The 21,492-nt window shown below is 41.5% G+C and overlaps 1 long non-coding RNA gene across 2 annotated transcripts in view; it reads left to right on the top strand.

The window, feature by feature from the left end:
- The window catches only part of LOC118881113, a 58,108-nt gene that overhangs the window by 21,140 nt on the left and 15,476 nt on the right, over positions 1-21,492 (top strand). The window contains exon 3 of one of the 2 annotated variants that reach the window (XR_005016439.1): positions 955-1,169. The exons of the other annotated variant lie outside the window; for it this stretch is intronic. This is a non-coding gene — a long non-coding RNA (uncharacterized LOC118881113). Of the gene's footprint in view, positions 1-954; positions 1,170-21,492 lie in introns of those variants that run through there. 2 annotated transcript variants of the gene reach the window in all.

The raw sequence follows: 21,492 nt of genomic DNA, 5'->3' as shown, positions 1-21,492 counted from the left end.
TCACAATTGTATAAATATAATCAATACATTTAAATTTATAATAGAAAAAAGCAAACGTTGGACCAGGAATCAATCTTGCAGTGAATAATAACATGGGACGTTTGGAATTGCAGACTTGTTGCCAGATGCTGGTCTCTTTACTTTAAAAGGGCAGTCATTCCCACGGCTAAAACCAATTTCCTAAGGAGATCACCATCAGCTTCAGCGTTACAGCTCGGTAGTATCCTCCTGACATACAGTTTTGAGATGTGCCTCCTGCTCAGAAAATAGTTGGTTATGTTCTACCAATTAAGGATTTCTCCTTTGTTGCCAGAATAAGTGCTTCAGAAACTTACACTTCTGGGAAGTTTCTGTGAAGCCAGCACTAGATAAAAATGCTGTAACTTAAAGGAGATTTAATCTCCCAAGATGAGATCATACCAATATACATATTTTCAGAGGAGGTTCCTTTGAACCTATAGTTATGAGCACTCCAGATTTCCTCCAAAACCTTCAACCACTAAGGAAAGATCCACATTATGGGAGGAGGAACTTGGAGGAATTTGAGCTTGATCATTGAGTAAGAATGCTAGTGAAGACATAGGTGATGACAGTATTAACTAACCTCACTGCATTTATCCTTTAGTCATCCATTTATTAAGTATTTATCAAGCACCAGACATTGTGTTAAACTCCACTATTTTTAAGCTTACACTAGAGGTTAGCAAATAACTTTCATTTTGCATGGCAAATTTGATCAGTTGGTAGTGGTGGCCTAGAGTGCTCTGCTGGAAAAAATTCTGGGACTGTATCCAGACTCAAATGAAAAGAGCAATGATCGATTAGTAATGTCTGCTATTATTGTGGACAGGGAAATTGTGGTTTATGTGCCATGCATTTGCCATACCTGCTGGATTATTTCTGCCAATTTAATGATGGTCACTTCAGCCTTGACACATGCTCTATATCCTACAGGTTGAAAAAAACAATTTCTATCCAAGTTAACATCACTGGAGAAACATTAACAGAGGAGGACAAAAGAGTAAATGTTGGCCATCTGCTCCATGCTAGACCTTGTACAGTCCTCTACATATGAGTCATAGCATCTCAGGATATCCCTTTAAGGTGAGCATTATTATTGCCTTTTGACAGATGAGGACCTAGGCTAAGGGAAGGGAAACAACTCTTCAAAGTCCCACAGTCACAGCAGAATTACTCATTGAGCCAATGAACAACTCGGGCTTAACATGGAACCAAATAAAATATGATAGTGTCCCCTACTTTTCAGAAGGTCATAAAGCTAATCCTGCTAATTTTTAATAATTACTTTAGTTAAATGGGTCCCTTTGGAGAAATATGTAATCCAGTTTGTTCATCAAGACAAAATAAGGCACCGTCTGTTCCATTTTCTGCCCAACCCCAGAGTGGCTGGTGTCATTTGGTGAGGGTGGTACTCATGTCACCCTAGCAACAAGCCCAGAGCTTTATGATCTTGGCTACAAATGCACCCTCTATGGCTGAGCCCCAGAAAATCCAACCCACCCTCTTTTTCAGTCTGGATCCAATGTCTGATTATTTGGTGGACCAGTCATTGCCTCATAAAATCACATATAATTACATCTTATTAAACGTTTACTACGTGCCAATCCCTCTGCTAAGAGCTCCAGCTGCACTATGGCATTGCATTTCATCCTCACAGTACCCCTATGAGGTAGATAGTATAGTTATCCTGATTAGACACATAAGAGACATGAGATTTTAGGGTAGAGAAACGTAGTCAAAGTCATATGAGTTGTAAGGTAGGGCTGAGGCTCCAACTCAGGCAATCAGACTCCAGAGTCTATGGCTCAACTTCAATCTAAATGGTTTAATCTAACTTTTCTTACCAATTTCCAACACATCTTCCTTAGTGGGTTACCCTAGAAACAGACTCTGAGACAGAGATTTAAGTGGAAGTAATTTGGCAGGAAACACCAGTAGAGGAGTGGGAAATTGAAGCAGGGGAGGGAAGGAAGCCTGTAAAATGTATCTCAGGAAGCAATGTATCTGGGAAGCACCATGTAAAATGTGCCCAAAGGGCAGGGAGCTGAGGTATTTATACACCAATTCTCAGCAGTTAGTGGTTGAGTGCTGCTCTCAAGGGACATGAATTCACTGGCACTTCCAGTCTGCCACACATGTGGGCAGAATGAGTGCTGGTGACCAGAGAAAGCCCTTAGGCCAAGAGCTCTAGAACTGGAGGTGGAAGCCAGAGAGCTTGTATGGAAACCTACAGGCCTGGGGGATGTGGGCAGGACATCAGTGACTACTTCACCGTGTCCACTTTCTTCCTCATTTTATTTATAAACAACTTTACTGAGGTATAAATTATAGACTATAACATTTACTCATTTTAATTGTACAATTTAATAATTTTTAGCAAATTTACTGAGTTGCATGACCATCACCATAATTTATTTTTACAGCATTTTCATCACCCCAGAAAGAACCCACATGCCCACTTACAGTTAATCCCTGTTCCCACTCCCAGCTCTTGGCAACCACTAATATACTTTCTGTCTCTATGGATTTACCTTTTGTGGACATTTTACATAAGTGGGATCATACAATATGTGGGTTTCTGTGTAAATGAGAAAGTCTCTCTCCAAATGGTTCAGGTTGCAGATAGGAAGTAACAGAAAGACGGGCAAGTGCTTAGCAAGTAACTTTTTGGTGTGGGAAATGGGGATATTCTAGATGAAGTGACCAATGACTGCATTACAATGGACAATTAAAAGACACCCCATGCTTGGCCTAGAGTTCCATCTTCCCCAGGATACATTTATTCCTATGAGCTTTTGAGTCAATGTATTTTAAAGATATCTTTTCAACACAAAGGACTGGCAGTCAGCAAGCTGTTGGCTAAGAGACCTTGAAGCCCATTAACCCATTAACCTCAGCACTGAAATAAATGGGACTGACTCAGGGACTCCTGTGTTGTTAAATAGATCAAATGACTTTAGATGGTCTTGGGAGCCCAGTCTTTGGAAGTGACTGATGTACAGAGGGATCTTGTTTTACTATCTGGCCTGCCAATCCCATCACAGTTTCCTCCCTGTCTTTGTAGAAGTTAATAAAATAGAAACAAAACTAAACTTGATGGAGAGCAACAAGAGCAAAACAACTGGCCAACTGGTCAACCACAGTATGCATCCTGCAGACCTCCTGATGTCCCCTGTGTCTGTTGTGTAAACTGGTTACAATTCCCCATGCACAGAGGCATAATTAGCCCACAGCTAACTGTCTGATAAACACAATGGGTTAGGATGTGGAATGTGGGATGTGGTCCATACCATCTCACCCAAAGCAGACTCTGACTCTGCAGCTGAAGAACATTTTCTCGTAGCTGCTCCCACTCCTTGATTCTGGACCAACCCATAGAGTAGAAGTTTGGCTGTTGTCCCCTGTAATGTGCTATTTAGAAACATCACTTGTTCACCTTTGCATTATGAACCGAGAAATAGGCATAGGAACAAATAGCTGTTAAAATATCAGCTTTATTGTTGGTAACACTGGGCTGGAGGATATGGCTTGAACCTATGACCCCAATGTGGCTTCCTGGTATCAGTTCCTGTACCTGGATCCTGGGATCCACTAAAAAGGAGCAACAGATGAGCAGAACATGTACCCCAGCAGGTGCAAGGGAACTGTTCTGGGCCCCAGGTGTGGAAATAGAGAGAACTGGACATCCTCTCCTGTCTTGACAAGGCTAGCCCCAAGTCCTGACCCAGGCATGCTGACTCCATGTGGGACAACCTCACTCTTTTTTCCTCCTGTGTTAATGCTTCTCCAGGGATATTAACTTGGATAGAAATTTGGTTCCTTCAAGCTGGAGCATTCAGAGCATGTGTCAAGGCTTAAGTGACCATCATTAAACTGGCAGAAATAATCCAGCAGACATGGCAAACACATGGCACATATGCCTCTGTAATGTGGGTGGGCGTCATCCAATCAGTTGAAGGCCTGAATAGAACAGAAAGATGCACCTCCCTGAGCAAAAGGCAGTTCTTTAGCAGACTGACTTCACACTGGAACTGTCCCATCAACTCTCCTGGGTCTCTAGCCAGCCAGCCTATACTGCAGGTTTGGGCTCACTGGCCTCCGTAATTGTGTAAGCCAATTCCTTATAATAAATCTCTTACCAGATATATACACATCCTATTGGTTCTGTTTCTCTGAAGAACACTGACTAATATAGCAGGCAGATCTTAGCTACATAGTTGAGAATATGAACCTGGTTGGAACTGGGGGAAAGAGTTGGAAGTACCCAGAATAGGAAGGTGGGTTTAGGCAGAGAATGTGGAAGAACCCAACTGTCCTCTCCCTGGCTTGGCTAAGGTCTGGCTCAGGTCACTATGGCCATCTTTCGATGGAAGAGTCTATCACTCCAGAGAACTCCTGGACTGATGCAGGCCCAGGACAACATTTGGTGTCTGGTGGATGCTAGCTCAGGGATTTGGTCTAAATGGGCGTGAATAATAGGGCAAAATAAATGCCTCCTTTTGCCCTAATCTCCTCCTACCCCCATTTTAAAGTAGGGTTTCTCAACACAGCTTGCCTACAATTGCAACATTCCATTACTCCACACTTTGGGCCACAATACTCAAAAATGGAGAGAGACTGGGGAGAGACTGGTGGGGGCAGGGGAGGAAGAGAATGAAAAACTCAGTCTAACTTCAGCAGCAAAGCCTTCTGGATAACTCTACCGCACGCTTTCTTAACATGGGCACTACTGACATTTGGGACTAGGTAGTTTTTGTTGTGAGGGGCTGTCCTGTGCATTGTAGGATGTATAGATGACCCTGGTCTCTACCCAGTAGATGCCAGTAGCACCTGACCCCCAGTTATGACGACCAGAAATGTCTCCAGACATTGCTAACTGTCCCCTGTGGGCAAAATTCCTCTTTGTTGAGAACCATCAGTTAAAGGGATGTCACCCCTGCCTGTGGGCAAAATTCCTCTTTGTTGAGAACCGTCAAGTTAAAGGGACGTAATCCCTGCCTGCCTCTCAAAGCTCCAATTGTTTATATCCAGGAGAATGATGGGCTCATGGCAGAGGATACTTAAAACCCACTTTTTTTCTGGAGCACTAATTCTCCTTGACGATAATTTAAAGCATTATTTTTATATTAAAATGAATGTAGATGTATTACAGAATAGATCCCAAACTTAAGGCTGGGAAGAATTTTCATGTCCGAGGTGGGGTACTTTGGCTACCCTCCCAGAACACTTGGCAGGTACACATTTACATTTCTCTGCCTTGGGGGAAGCTAATAATATCTACTATTTATTGAATGCTTACAATGTGCCAGGAGTTCATTATAGAGGATATTTCCGGTTTGATCCTCATAGCCATCTATTCTTAGTCCCACTTTACTGATGAGGAGACTGAGACCCAGGAAGGTCATGAAACCTGTTCAAAGACCAAGAGTTGCTAAATAATGAAGCTGGCACTGGAACCCATGTGTTTCCCTAAGCTCCTTCCCAAAGAGCTTCTGGGAAAATCCTTGAAGAAATGGGCTGTGATGAATGACCAAAGGCGACATCCTGGCCCTGGCTGGCGGGATGGCTTCAGTAAATTCAGAAAGACTCTGTTGAAACTGACCCACTCTTAGCCCCATCTGGGATAGAGAAATAGGAGATGGGGTGAGGGTCAGAGGCTGAATACTGAAAAGAAAAGGATTCCCAAAGTGGGGACCACTCCTCTGGTAGGAAATGGTCAATCAGCTTGGTAACATCAACTTAAGACCCCAGAATCTTAGAATGAGACCCTACACAGTTGCTCCCACAACCCCCAGCTGGGACAGCCCTTCAGGAATTTTTTCTTCTCAGCCTTTGATTTATGGATTCCTTTTGTTTCCGTCATACCTGTGGCTACAGTACGGACAAGAGTCTCCTTAACTTCAGTCATTGCAGGAACCCTCCATGGACTGTCATCTCTGTGAACCACTCTGACTCCGATTTGCTCACTACTTTTGTTTCTTTAAATGGACTCACTCTTTTTTAAAAGATACATTTATTTGAAAAGGAAACATCATATCAGTTCCTTAAAAGGAAAGGCTGGTTTTCTTGGCCTTGACAAAGAAGTCACTGGAAAAACAAATGCAAGTAAGCAAGGCTTTATATTCTAGTTAGTTAGCCTGATAGCTGTCTTTGTTCAAAGAGGAGACCGATAAGCTTTGGAGAAATATTAGTCATTAGCACCCAGCCGAGACTATCTCTCTTGTGTGATCTGAGTAACTGGAAGAGATCTGAAAAGAGAATCACTTTCTCTAGGTACAGTTCAGTGCTGGTACACCTGTCCAGGTCATATCTGAAACCATGCTACTTTATCAATGGTACGTGTTTCACACCTGAGGAAACACAGGTTTGGGGGGTTGCTATGGGCCCCACTGTGTTCCCCAAAAGGTCATATCTGGAAATCCTAACACCCAGTGTTTCAGAATGTGACTGTATTTGGAGACAACGTCTTTAAGAGGTAACTGAGTTAAAATGAGGTCATTATGGTGTGCCTTCATCCAATCTGATGGATTTCCTTATAAGAAGAGGAAATTTGGACATAGACATGGACAGAGGGAACACCATGTAAAGACACAGGGAGAAGATGGTCATCTGCAAGCCAAGAAGAGGGGCCTGGGAAGAAACCAACACCTTGACCTTGAACTTCCAGTCTCCAGAACTGTGAGAAAATAAATGTCCGTTGTGTAAGCACCCAGTCTGTGGTACTTTGTTATGGCAGCCCTAGCAGGGTTAACTGGCCCCCATCTGGGTTCCAACTGCCAGGGTTCAAATCCTGCCTCTGACACTTACTAACTGTGGAAACTTGAGCAAGTTACTTCACCTCTGAAAGCCCCTACGATCTCTCTCTCTTTTTTTTAATAGATCTTTATTGGAGAATAATTGCTTCACAATACTGTGTTAGTTTCTGTTGTAGAACAAAGTGAATCAGCCATATGCATAAATGTATCCCTATATCCCCTCTCTTTTGAGCCTCCCTCTCACCCTCCCTATCCCACCCCTCTAGGTTGTCGCAAAGCACTGAGCTGATCTCCCTGTGCTATGCTGCTGCTTCCCACTAGCTAACTATATTACACTTGGTCGTGTACATATGTTGATGCTACTCTAACTTCGCCCCAGCTTCCCCCTCCCTGCCTCGTGTCCTCGAGTGCATTCTCTATGTCTATGTCTTTATCCTGCCCTGCCACTAGGTTCATCAGTACCATTTTTTCTTTTTAGATTCTATATATATGCAGTAGCATATGGTATTTGTTTTTCTCTTTCTGACTTACTTCACTCTGTATGACAGACTCTAGGTCCATCCACCTCACTACAAATAACTCAATTTCGTTTCTTTTTATGGCCGAGTAATATTCCATTGTATATATGTACAACATCTTCTTTATCCATTCATCTGTTGATGGACATTTAGGTTGCTTCCATGTCCTGGCTATTGTAAATAGTGCTGCAATGAACATTGTGGTACATGACTCTTTTTGAATTATGGTTTTCAGGGTATATACCCAGTGGTGGGATTGCTGGGTCATATGGTAGTTCTATTTTTAGTTTTTTAAGGAACCTCCATACTGTTCTCCATAGTGGTTGTATCAATTTACATTCCCACCAATAGTGCAGGAGGATTCCCTTTTCACCACACCCTTTCCAGCATTTATCGTTCCTAGATTTTTTTGATAATGGCCATTCTGGCTGGTGTGAGGTGATACCTTATTGTAGTTTTGATTTTCATTTCTCTAATAATTAGTGATGTTGAGCATCTTTTCATGTGCCTCTTGGCCATCCATATGTCTTCTTTGGTGAAATGTCTATTTAGGTCTTCCACCCATTTTTTAATTGGATTCTTTGTTTTTTTTGATATTGAGCTCCATGAGCTGTTTGTATATTTTGGAGATTAATCCTTTGTCTGCTGTTTCATTTGTAAATATTTTCTCCCATCCTGAGGGCTGTCTTTTTGTCTTGTTTATGGTTTCCTTTGCTGTGCAAAAGCTTTTAAGTTTCATTAGCCCATCTGTTTATATCACCTTTGATTTCTTTCATCAGCGTTTTATAGTTTTCTGAGTACAAGTCTTTTGCCTCCTTAGGTAGGTTTATTCTAAGGTACTCTATTCTTTTTGTTGTGATGGTAAATGGGATTGTTTCCTTAATTTCTCTTTCTGATTTTTCGTTGTTAGTGTATAGGAATGCCAGAGATTTCTGTGCATTAATTTTGTATCCTGCAACCTTACCAAATTCATTGATTAGCTCTAGTAGTTTTCTGGTGGCATCTTTTTTTTTTTTTTGAATTTTTGAATTTTATTTTATTTATTTTTTTATACATCAGGTTCTTATTAGTCATCAACTTTATACACATCAGTGTATACACGTCAATCCCAATCGCCCAATTCATCACACCCCCACCCCCACCCCCCGCTGCTTTCCCCCTTGGTGTCCATATGTTTGTTCTCTACATCTGTGTCTAAATTTCTGCCCTGCAAACTGGTTCATCTGTACCATTTTTCTAGGTTCCACATATATGCGTTAGTATGCGATATTTGTTTTTCTCTTTCTGACTTACTTCAGTTTGTATGACAGTCTCTAGATCCATCCGCGTCTAAACAAATGACTCAGTTTCGTTCCATGACTCAATTTCGTTTTGTTTCGTTTTATGGCTGAGTAATATTCCGTTGTATATATATACCACATATTCTTTATCCATTCATCTGTCAGTGGGCATTTAGGTTGCTTCCATGACCTGGCTATTGTAAATAGTAGTGCAATGAACATTGGGGTGAATGTGTCTTTTTGAATTATGGTTTTCTCTGGGTTTATGCCCATAGTGGGATTGCTGGGTCATATGGTAATTCTATTTTTAGTTTTTTAAGGAACCTCCATACTGTTCTCCATAGTGGCTGTAACAATTTACATTCCCACCAACACTGCAAGAGGGTTCCCTTTTCTCCACACCCTCTCCAGCACTTGTTGTTTGTAGATTTTCTGATGATGCCCATTCTAACTGCTGTGAGGTGATATCTCATTGTAGTTTTGATTTGCATTTCTCTAATAATTAGTGATGTTGAGCAGCTTTTCATGTGCTTCTTGGCCATCTGAATGTCCTCTTTGGAGAAATGTCTATTTGGGTCTTCTGCCCGTTTTTTGATTGGGTTGTTTGTTTTTTTAATATTGAGCTGCATGAGCTGTTTATGTATTTTGGAGATTAATCCTTTGTCCGTTGATTCATTTGCAAATATTTTTTGTCCCATTTGTTTATTTTTGTTATTTCCATTAATCTAGGAGGTGGATCAAAAAAGATCTTGCTGTAATTTATGTCAAAGAGTGTTCTTCCTATGTTTTCCTCTAAGAGTTTTATAGTGTCTGGTCTTACATTTAGGTCTCTAATCCATTTTGAGTTTATTTTTGTGTATGATGTTAGGGAGTGTTCTAATTTCATTCTTTTACATGTAGCTTTCCAGTTTTCCCAGCACCACTTATTGAAGAAACTGTCTTTTCTCCATTGTATATCCTTGCCTCCTTTGTCATAGATTAGTTGACCATAGGTGCGTGGGTTTATCTCTGGGTTTTCTATCCTGTTCCATTGATCTATGTTTCTGTTTTTGTGCCAGTACCATATTGTCTTGATTACTGTAGCTTTGTAGTATAGTATGAAGTCAGGGAGTCTGATTCCTCCAGCTCCGTTTTTCTTTCTCAAGATTGCTTTGGTTATTCGGGGTCTTTTGTGTCTCCATACACATTTTAGAATTATTTGTTCTAGTTCTGTAAAAAATGCCATTTGTAGTTTGATAGGGATTGCACTGAATCTGTAGATTGCTTTGGATCATATAGTAATTTTCACAATATTGATTCTTCCAATCCAAGAACATGGTATATCTCTCCATCTGTTGGTATCATCTTTAATTTCTTTCATCAGTGTCTTATAGTTTTCTGCATACAGGTCTTTTGTCTTCCTAGGTAGGTTTATTCCTAGCTACTTTATTCTTTTTGTTGCAATGGTAAATGGGAGTGTTTCCTTAATTTCTCTTTCAGATTTTTCATCATTAGTGTATAGGAATGCAAGAGATTTCTGTGCATTAATTTTGTATCCTGCAACTTTACCAAATTCATTGATTAGCTCTAGTAGTTTTCTGGTGGCATCTTTAGGATTCTCTATGTACAGCATCATGTCATCTGCAAACAGTGACAGTTTTACTTCTTCTTTTCCAATTTGTATTCCTTTTATTTCTTTTTCTTCTCTGACTGCCATGGCTAGGACTTCCAAAACTATGTTGAATAATAATGGCGAGAGTGGACATCCTTGTCTTGTTCCTGATCTTAGAGGAAATGCTTTCAGTTTTTCACCATTGAGAATGATGTTTCCTGTGGGTTTGTCGTATATGGCCTTTATTATGTTGAGGTAGGTTCCCTCTATGCCCACTTTCTGGAGAGTTTTTATCATAAATGGGTGTTGAATTTTGTCAAAAGCTTTTTCTGCATCTATTGAGATGATCATGTGGTGTTTCTTCTTCAATTTGTTAATATGGTGTATCACATTGATTGATTTGTGTATATTGAAAAATCCTTGCATCCCTGGGATAAACCCCACTTGATCATGGTGTATGATCCTTTTAATGTGTTGTTGGATTCTGTTTGCTAGTATTTTGATGAGGATTTTTATTCATCAGTGATATTGGTCTGTAATTTTCTTTTTTTGTAGTGTCTTTGTCTGGTTTTGGTATCAGGGTTATGGTGGCCTCATAGAATGAGTTTGGGAGTGCTCCTTCCTCTGCAATTTTTTGGAAGAGTTTGAGAAGGATGGGTGTTAGCTCTTCTCTAAATGTTTGATAGAATTCACCTGTGAAGCCATCTGGTCCTGGGCTTTTGTTTGTTGGAAGATTTTTAATCAGAGTTTCAATTTCATTACTTGTGATTGGTCTGTTCATATTTTCTATTTCTTCCTGGTTCAGTCTTGGAAGTTTATACCTTTCTAAGAATTTGTCCATTTCTTCCAGGTTGTCCATTTTATTGGCATAGAGTTGCTTGTAGTAATCTCTTAGGATGCTTTGTATTTCTGCAGTGTCCGTTGTAACTTCTCCTTTTTCATTTCTAATTTTATTGATTTGAGTCCTCTCCCTCTTTTTCTTGATGAGTCTGGCTAAAGGTTTATCAATTTTGTTTATCTTCTCAAAGAACCAGCTTTTAGTTTTATTGATCTTTGCTCTTGTTTTCTTTGTTTTTATTTCATTTATTTCTGCTCTGATCTTTATGATTTCTTTCCTTTTACTAACTTTGGGTTTTGCTTGTTCATCTTTCTCTAGTTGCTTTAGGTGTAAGGTTAGATTGTTTATTTGAGATTTTTCTTTTTTCTTGAGGTAGGCTTGTATAGCTATAAACTTCCCTCTTAGAACTGCTTTTGCTGCATCCCATAGGTTTTGGATCGTCGTGTTTTCGTTATCATTTGTCTTTAGGTATTTTTTGATTTGCTCTTTGATTTCTTCAGTGATCTCTTGGTTATTTAGTAACGTATTGTTTAGCCTCCATGTGTTTGTGTTTTTTACGTTTTTTTCCCAGTAATTGATTTCTAATCTCATAGCGTTGTGGTCAGAAAAGATGCTTGATATGATTTCAATTTTCTTAAATTTACTGAGGCTTGATTGTGACCCAAGGTGTGATCTATCCTGGAGAATGGTCCGTGGGCACTTGAGAAGAAAGTGTAATCCGCTGTTTATGGATGGAATGTCCTATAGATATCAATTAAATCTATCTGGTCTATTGTGTCATTTAAAGCTTATGTTTCCTTATTAATTTTGTGTTTGGATGATCTGTCCATTGGTGTAAAAGTCCCCCACTATTACTGTGTTACTTTTGATTTCCTCTTTTATAGCTGTTAGTATCTGCCTTATGTATTGAGGTGCTCCTATATTGGGTGCATATATATTTATAATTGTTATATCTTCTTCTTGGATTGATCCCTTGATCATTATGTAGTGTCCTTCCTTGTCTCTTGTAACATTCTTTATTTTAAAGTCTATTTTATCTGATATGAGTCTTTCTTTTGATTTCCATTTGCATAGAATATCTTTTTCCATCCCCTCACTTTCAGTCTGTATGTGTCCCTAAGTCTGAAGTGGGTCTCTTGTAGACAGCATATATATGGGTCTTGTTTGTATCCATTCAGCAAGCCTGGGTCTTTTGGTTGGAGCATTTAATCTATTCACGTTTAAGGTAATTATTGATATGTATGCTCCTATTACCATTTCTTAATTGTTTTGGGTTTGTTTTTGTAGGTCCTTTTCTTCTCTTGTGTTTCTCACTTAGAAAAGTTCCTTTAGCATTTATTGTAGAGCTGGTTTGGTGGTGCTGAATTCTCTTAGCTTTTGCTTGTCTGAAAAGCTTTTGATTTCTCCATCAAATCTGATCGAGATCCTTGCTGGGTAGAGTAATCTTGGTTGTAGGTTTTTCTCTTTCATCACTTTAAGTATACCCTGCCACTCCCTTCTGGCCTGCAGAGTTTCTGCTGAAAAATCAGCTAATAACCTTATGGGGATTCCTTTGTATGTTATTTTTTGTTTTTCCCTTGCTGTTTTTAATATTTTTTTGTTTGAATTTAATTTTTGTTAGTTTGATTAATATGTGTCTTGGTGTGTGTATCCCAGGGTTTATCCTGTATGGGATTCTCTGTGCTTCCTGGACTTGGGTGACTATTTCTTATCCCATGTTAGGGAATTTTTCCACTATAATCTCTTCAAATATTTTCCAGACCCTTTCTTTTTCTCTTCTTCTTCTGGGACCCCTATAATTTGAATGTTGGTGCATTTAGTGTTGTCCCAGAGGTCTCTGAGATTGTCTTCAATTCTTTTCATTCTTTTTTCTTTATTCTGCTCCTTGGCAGTTATTTCCACCATTTTGTCTTCCAGCTCACTTATTTGTTCTTCTGCCTCAGTTATTCTGTTATGGATTCCTTCTAGTGTATTTTTCATTTCAGTTATTGTGTTGTTCATCTCTGTTTGTTTGTTCTTTAGTTCTTCTAGATCTTTGTTAAACATTTCTTGTATTTTCTCAATCCGTGTCTCCATTCTATTTCTGAGATTTTGGATCATCTTTACTATTATTACTCTGAATTCTTTTTCAGGTAGATTGCCTATTTCCTCTTCATTTATTTGGTCTTGTAGGTTTTTACCTTGCTCCTTCATCTGTGACACATTTTTATGCCATCTCATTTTTTTTTTTTTTTTAATGAGTGGGATTGTGTTCCTTTCTTACTGGTTGTTTGGCCTGAGGCTTCCAACACCTGAGTTTGTAGGCTGTTGGGTAGAGCTGGGTCTTGGTGCTGATATGAGGACCTCTGGGAGACCTCAATCTGATGAATATTCCCTGGGGTCTGAGGTTCTCTGTTACTCCAGTGGTTAACACTCAGAGCTCCCACCGCAGGAACTTTGGCCCGACCCCTGGCTCGTGAACCAAGATCCCACAGGCTGTGCGGGGCAGCAAAAAGAAAAAAAAAAGGAGAACAATAACAAAGTAAAAAATAAAATTAGATTAAGAAACTAACAGATATGTTAAAAAGAATACAAAAATAAAAATATAGATGAAACAACAAACAGAAGGTAAAACAGACCACAATAGTAAAAAAGAGGAGGAGGAAAAAAAATAAAAGGTGGAAAAGGTCTTGACTGTGGAGGGCGGGGCCTAAGCAGGGGTGGGGTTTGGCAGTGAGCGGGGCCTATGCTTAGGACCTACCGGGCTGGAAAATGCCCTGTGGGGTGTGGGTTGTGGGGGGTAGGGTTTAGCCTCAACAGAGCAAAAGCGGCCCAGGCGTGCCCCCCACCTCTGGTTTCAGAGGGTGGGCGACCCCACCTCATAGCCCAGCAGACTTCCTGGGCTTGAGTGGGCAGGGCAAACGCCCTCCGCTCCTCTACTGCTCCTCTGGTCCCGGAGGGCCCCTCCTGCCTGCCTTTCCTGCTCTCCCCCCGCCTCCCTCCTATGCCCCCAGGACAAACACAGCCCAGAGAGGGCCTCTGAGGGCATAGGACCCAGCCTGAGAGCCAGGCAGACTTCCCTGGCTGATTGGGCAGGGGATACGCTGGGTGCACTCCCCCCAATCTGAGCCCCCAAGGGTCCCTCCAGGCGTGGGAACCCATCCCCCCTCTCAGCCACCCCTCAGGGGTGCTGGTCCTGTTCAGGCTCCACTTCTCCCCCCTCAATCCCCCCACATCCTACCGGTTCACTTGGGGATTCCTCGGGTCTCCTTGGGCTTCAAGGTCCCCCACCAGTGTCCTGCAGGCTCCCTAGTCGTGGGGAGACGTGAACTCCATGTCTTCCCACACCACCATCTTGACTCCTGCCCCTATGATCTCTTATCTCTCTAAGATGGGGTAACAATATGGACTACATTATGGAATTGTTAAGAGCGTGAACAATATATCCAAGGTGGTGACCAGAGTTCCTGGCACAGAGGAGGGGTCAAAATGACAAAAATCACCAAAGAAGACCAACCAACAAACAAAATATCTCAAATTATTATTATCACAATAGTTGAAATACTTCTTGGTCCCTGGTAGATTTGAAGATGTTTGTGATTTTTATCTCCAATAAGACACAATCATCCCTCAGTATTCACCGGGGATTGATTCCAGGACCACCCCCATATCAAAATCCACAATGCTTAAGTCCCTTATATAAAATGGGGCAGGACAGTCAGCCCTTTGTGGGTGCAGAACTCGTGGATATGGGTGGCTGACTGTGATCAAGACCTAAGGAGTTTGGTGCTAAGGACGAAGGGCTCTACCTTCAATACTAACCAACTACAGTGGGGCATGGAGAGGTGTCAGAAACAAAATAATCACTGTACTTGCCTCTTCCCCAAAGTTACCCCGATGTTTTAAAACCACCCAGTTACTGTGTCCTCCACCCTCTTTTCTCCACTCAACTCCTCCTTCATTCAGGATGAGTCTGCTTCCCTGGCCCCGCCTTCAGTGTCTTTAGGCTCCCCCCGTTACATATTCATCTCTGCAAACCCCTTAAGCATCTTACCCAGGTCTCGCCACTTCTAAATTGTAGAGCCAGGTTTTGAACAGAGGCTTGTGTGATCTATGACACATCCCAGGAATGACAGAGAGATTAGAAGAGGGCTTTGATGTACCAATAATAATAACAATTCACCCAATAATTATAATTTCTTATCATTACTCACAGTGATGAATGCCAATGGATAAAGTATAATGTAAAGCTCTTGCTCACCCAATAATGGTGGTTATGGTGTCTGTTTACTGAGCACTTGCTATTTACCTGTACTTTACTTGTATTATTCTATGGATTCCTCTCAACAGCACTTGCACATTGATTATTTTATTATGTCCATTTGATAAACAAGGGCCCTGAAATTCAGGGAGCCCCATGTCACAGCCAATGCATCTACTGTTTAATAGATATGGAGAAAGACCCGAGGTCAGGGAATGGAAGGGTAAATATAATGTTGGAGAGGAGGGTGAAGGTAGGAGGAGGTGATTTTCTCATATTCTCATGGGTCTCCTACATGACAGCAGGACTCTCTCCTCTAAATTCCCCTACTTTCTGAGACACAGTGAGTCCTTCCGCCTGGAGCTAGGACAGTTCATAAGCGTCACCTAGTCTTCACTTGATTTTATCCAGCTGGGTTAGTTTGCTAGGGCCACCTTAACGAAGTACCAGAACCCAAGCAGCTTAAACAGAGGCTTCACCTCTAAATACCATCATGTTGGGGACTTGGGTTTCAACATATAATTTTAGAGTGTGAGATAATAGAAAATATAAAGATTGGTCCTTGCCCTCAATACCGGGCACAGAGCTCCTAAAACCCTTAAAACTTCCTAAGTGATAAGAGCCCTAGGAGCACCTTTTGTTCTACTGAGGTGACTGTGGTGGGCTCCTGGATGGCTCCTGGATGGGGGCTGGCCACCAGAAAGACTAAGCCATGAGTAGAAGCTTGGAATCTGCAGCCCCAGCCCCCATTCTCCAGAGAGGGAAGAGGGGCTGGAAATGGAGTTAATAATGGATCATGCCCACACGAGGAAGCCTCCATAATACCCCAACAGTATGGGGTTCAGAGAGCTTTCAGGTTGGCGAGCACGTCCACATACTGGGAGGGTGACGCACGCCAACTCCACAGGGACAGACGATCCTGCACTTGGGACCCTCACAGACCTCACCCTATATGTCACTTCATCTGGCTGTACATGTCTCCTTTGTCACATCCTTTAATAAACTGGTAAATGTGTTTCCCTGGGTTCTGTGAGCTGTACTAGCACATCTTCAAATCCAAGTGGGAGGAGGTCATGGGAGCCTCTGATTTGTAGCCAAGTCTGACAGAAGTTGTGGGTCATCTGGGGACCTCGTACTTGTGATTGGCATCTGAAGTAGGGGGGCAGTCTTGTGGGAATGAGCCCTTAACCTGTGGGATCTGATGCTGTCTCCAGGTAGACAGTGTCAGAATTGAGTTAAGCTGTACGACACCCAGCTGGGGTTTTAGAATTGCTTGGTGTGGGGAACCCTCCGCCCACATCTGGTGTCAGAAGCGTTGTGATTATCGTAGTCGTGTGAGAGTAACGGAGAGGCACAGGCAGGGGGGCGGGTAGGGAGGGAGACACAAATAGTCAGTTCAGAACAATGGCTTTCTCTTCCCCATGTCTCTTCACACCATCTTTCCTCTATGTCTGTGTCCAAATTTCCCCTTTTTAGGAAGACACCAGTCATTCTGGATTAGGGCCCACTCTAATGGCCTCACTTCAACCTCTCTAACAACGTTATTTCCAAATAAATTCACATTCTGAGGTACGGGGAGGGGGTTAGGATTTCAACATGTGAATTTTGGGGGCAACACAATTCAGTCCCGAACACCAGCCACGTAGGTGCGCATCTGAGGTCTAATGATTTCTCTTGACAGCTCACCTGTGTTCAACATCCTTATCCAATAGGAAAACGTTCCTAATCTAACGCAGACTTTCTCCTGTCTCAGTTTAAATTCATCTCCCTTCATTCTCCTATGATATCAATATTCTCTCCTTTCTTTTTTGAGCCTTAAGTTTTTGACTCTCCTTGTAGCTGAACAACCACTCCCCCTCCCCCCAAATCAAAGGACACAAAGAAAGGGAGCTGAGAAGCGAGATTGGGGTGGAGGATATTCAAATCATTAGTCTTTAGTTCAAAATGTGAGCAAGATGCTGTCAAGGACTGGAAAAGGAAGGTGCATTCATGGCTGTGGTTCAGAAGCCTGAGAGCTTTGGTTTAAAAATACGTGAACTGAAATAAACACTGAGAGCTACTGAGATGGCACCGAAATAGAGTGGTAATTGATCTAATGCAACTTTTGCCTCGGATAACATCATTATTTGTGAAATTATTGTTGCTGCCAAGTCAGCAAGCACTTACAGGACATGAATGCTAATTTAGGAATTGGACTATTTGTGGCTCATCTTTGAAGACAGCGGGAACTCAATGGACACCCAGTAGCCAGACTTCTAAAAGCGCTGGTTTGCGCTTGAAGTTTGCAGCGTTGAAGTGTGGAGGAGGTGCCCTGTCCAGGCGCCCCTCAGAGGAGGGATCCCCTGCCCAGCTCTATGGAGTGTGGCTGGAAGATGACCTCCAGCTCTCAGCTCCTTCAGGGTCGGCCCCAGCTGCAGAGATTCAGGCCCCAGGTCAGCCCACAGCCTGTGATTTAGTTAAGCAGCGGTATGATCTAATGTCTCACTTGGGTCACTCTGATGTTACCCAGTACTTGCTCCAGAGCTAAGACCTGCCTGCACTGCGATTCCACCTCTTACTACCTCTGTCTCCAGCCCTGCTTCCTTTCCCCGGTGTTGATTCCTAATAAACACCTTGTACCCCAGACTCCAAGTCAACATCTGCTTCCAGAAGACCGGACATGCCATAGGTGCCTCAACAGTTTCCAAAGTGGATTCGTGTTTCCAATTGTATCTATTGTGCTCCTGAAAGACAGAGGGTGAAATTGTCCCTTCATGTCCTCGTGGAGTGGGCTGTAGGATTCTTTTGTGGAATTTCATGTGGAAGAATCTTCTTTTTTTTTTTTAATTTTATTAAAGTACAGTTGATTTACAATGTTGTGTTAATTTCTGCTGTACAGCAAAAGTGAATCAGATATTTTATATATATATATATATATATATATATATATATATATATATATTCTTTTCTATTCTGGTTTATTACGTGTTATTGAATATAGTTCCCTGTGCTATACAGTAGGACCTTGTTGTTTATCCATTCTATATATAATAGGTTGCATCTGCTCATCCCAAACTCCCACTCCATCCCTCCCCCAACCCTAACCCCCCTCTCCTCCTTAGCAACCACAAATCTGTTCTCCATGGGCTTACTTCACTAAGCATGATAATCTCTAGGTCCATCCATGTTGCTGCAAATGGCATTATTTCATTTTTTTAATGACTGTGTAGTATTCCATTGTATATATATATATTTATACCACATCTACTTTATCAACTGGAAGAATCTTCTAAATTATTTAAGAATACATTTGGCTTCCACAAAATAAAGTACACGTGGAAAAATTATTTTTAGAAAGGACAGCCGTTTTATAATTCAGAATTTTTTTTCCTCAGCTGCAGGGTTCCAGGCACTGTTCTAGGTGCCAACACCATGGTGAAAAGGATTTTCAGAGTTAGGTTCTATGGAGGGAGAGAGACAATAAATAAATAAATAAATAAATAAATAAATATGTTAATGAGGAAGTGTAGATATTAAAACACATGAAGAAAATAAAATGGGGAATGGTAGCTAGTGACTGGGTACGGGGAGTGTCTTTTCATGAAGTGACCAGGGAGGACCTCTGGAGGAGGTGGCAGTAACGTTGAGAAATGAAGGACAAAGAAGATCCAGGCTTCTGCAGATAAAACTCAATCTGTTGAAACTGAAGGGATTCGCAAGTTCCTGCTCAAAGCCGAAATGAATCAACAGCATCATCTAATGGATGGAGGGGACCATCTTGCTTATCTGAGATGGTCAGCTGGACCACTGACCATCCCTAGTGGCCTCCATGAAAGCTGCATCTAGGGTTGGCCGGGCCATAGAAATTTGGCTCAGAATGGAAATTGATCATTGAAGTACTTCTTAATTCTCACATTAGATTTTTATCCAGAAATTGTGAGGAAAATGGCTCTCTTGCTCCCTTGGTTTATGTTGTAGGTCACAGATGGCGTGGCGCCCAATTAGCAGGCATTTAAACAATCCCTTATCATCTTTTTGGGGCTTTCATGCTTGATTTTTTTAAAGTTTGTCCAATTCTCAGCAACTTGATTTTAAAGGTCATTATATTAACTGCAAAGATGAATCAGGGACGAGGGCATTTCTCATCCAGGGAAATTCTTTAGTCTTGCATGCTGTCATTTCTGTGCCCCATAGATTAGATGCTGATCTGGGTTTTAAAAAGACAATTCTATTTCAACATAGTATTCTTTGGGGGAAAAGACTGCCTTCCCTTCCAAAAGCCTTGCCTTCTCCTCAAAGGAAGCCTTTGTATCACGTTTGTCTCACTCATATCTGGGAGAGCAGCTGCACGCTCACAAGCCCTACTCCAGCTGAAGAGAGCCGAGGACTTTATTGTAATCACCTTGTTGAAATATTTGGAATTGTATATCAAGAGACTGGTTCTATGTTGCCATAATTTATGACAAAAGCCTGAATAAATCCCTAGACATGGATTTCCTATAAAACCCTTCCTTGTGAAAGTTTGTTGCACTGCAAAATGAAAAGAAGACGGGGAAGAAGAGAGAGAAAGGGGGGGAAAAGCCTGTAAGATGTACATAAATCTCTGAGGATGCCGTTTCTATTCATCACATTTACTGTAAAGACAGGGATTTTGTTTGGATGGAAAAAGAATGAATCATCGTGGTTTTTAGAGTCTAACGTGGAGCTTGCTTGAAGCATTTCCCTCTGATCTTTCTGCTTCCTCAAGATCACCAGAATACGGAAAGAGGAAGGACACAAAGAATACTTTCTACCAACCCTGGAATGTTCTGTATTAGCATGGGCATCAGGGGACAGAGGGAAATCTCCTTTTTGTGCCTTTTACTGGGGGCATTCACTGGTCTGTGAAGGTATAGTGGCACAACAGTTGAACAACATAGTTGCATCAGAAGTATATTTTAGTCATCCAGATTATACAATATGGGATGGGTAGTGGGGAAGGCAAGAGAAGAAGAGAGAGGGGAGAGAAGGGAAGGGAGAGAGGGAGGGAGGGACGAAGGAGAAGGAGGCCAAGGAAGAGGAGAGAGAATCTTTTTAATCACATAGATTATTTCAACCTCCATCCCACCCACAGGCTGAGAAAGCAGAAGATGGAAAATCTGATTCTACAGATCCCTCCCCTAGTCCCTTTGCCTCTCATAGTACGAGTGTTTCCCCATGCTGAGGGCCAGGCTGCTGTTTTTAGTCAGCATGATTTGCTTAGACACAACTCAGCCTCTTCATCACTTGCTCAGCCCAAGACACAGTAGTCTGTTCAAGATGGAGGGAGAATGGACTCAGTTGGAGGTACTGAGAAATGATCTACTTCTTCAGAGCGTGGGGAGCTTAAGAGGAATTTTAAGGGACATTTTGACTCTCCGGGATTGTTTCTTTGGAATCTAATTGCCTCTTATGAGCCTTCTCTACTGGGGTCCTCCTAAGTGAGCAGGTAGGGGAATGAGGATTCTGGAGGAGTCGAAATTTATTCATCAATTATTCACCAAATACTTACTAAGAACCTTCTCTGTGCTGGGCACTCTGCTGAGCTCGGAGGATTTTACATGATGATGCAAAGAGAAGTTTCTCACTGCTCTTTTCATGCAATCTCAGGGTTTTAAAGCTGGAAAGACCTTGGGAGGATATCATCTATCAAAAACAATGTTGAGCAATATTTTATACACAAGGACTGCTTTGGGGAAAATAAACATGTTTACCATCTACATTCTCTTGGTTCATTCAAAGTGAATTCAAAGTGGAATAGTTTTATTGAGTTCCTTGGCAGGAAGGGATGCATTCTCAAAACTGAGCTTGCTTACTGAATTAAATGGAAGGCCATTAGTAGAAGATTTGGCCTCGCTTTCTGGCCACTAAAATGCAAATATTGGTATATTTGATATACTAAATATCAAATATTTGAGAAGTAGCCCTATGCCATTGGCTTTCAAATTGTTGAATTTGAAATTAGATTATAGACTGTATCCCAAAGTTTAGGCAGGTCACATGGCCCACAGGCTGTGGTTACTCATCGAAGAGGTAGTGAATGGGATGCTGTGATTGATTTCACTTTACATCCTCCATAGCATATTGTGCAATAGCTGAGTCCCTATGAGTTAGGTATCTGTTTTTTTAGAACGCTTTTCATTGCAAAAGACCAAAAGAAAAACTTATGCAAAACAAAGTGGAGATGTAAAATCTCACATGAATTCAAAAGCCTAGATGTTAGTATCAAGCATGGCAGAAATCAGATGTTCA

Source organism: Balaenoptera musculus, chromosome 15 (assembly GCF_009873245.2).
Source record: "Balaenoptera musculus isolate JJ_BM4_2016_0621 chromosome 15, mBalMus1.pri.v3, whole genome shotgun sequence".
Classification (NCBI taxonomy): domain Eukaryota; kingdom Metazoa; phylum Chordata; class Mammalia; order Artiodactyla; family Balaenopteridae; genus Balaenoptera; species Balaenoptera musculus.
This window is presented reverse-complemented; position numbering and strand designations above follow the sequence as displayed.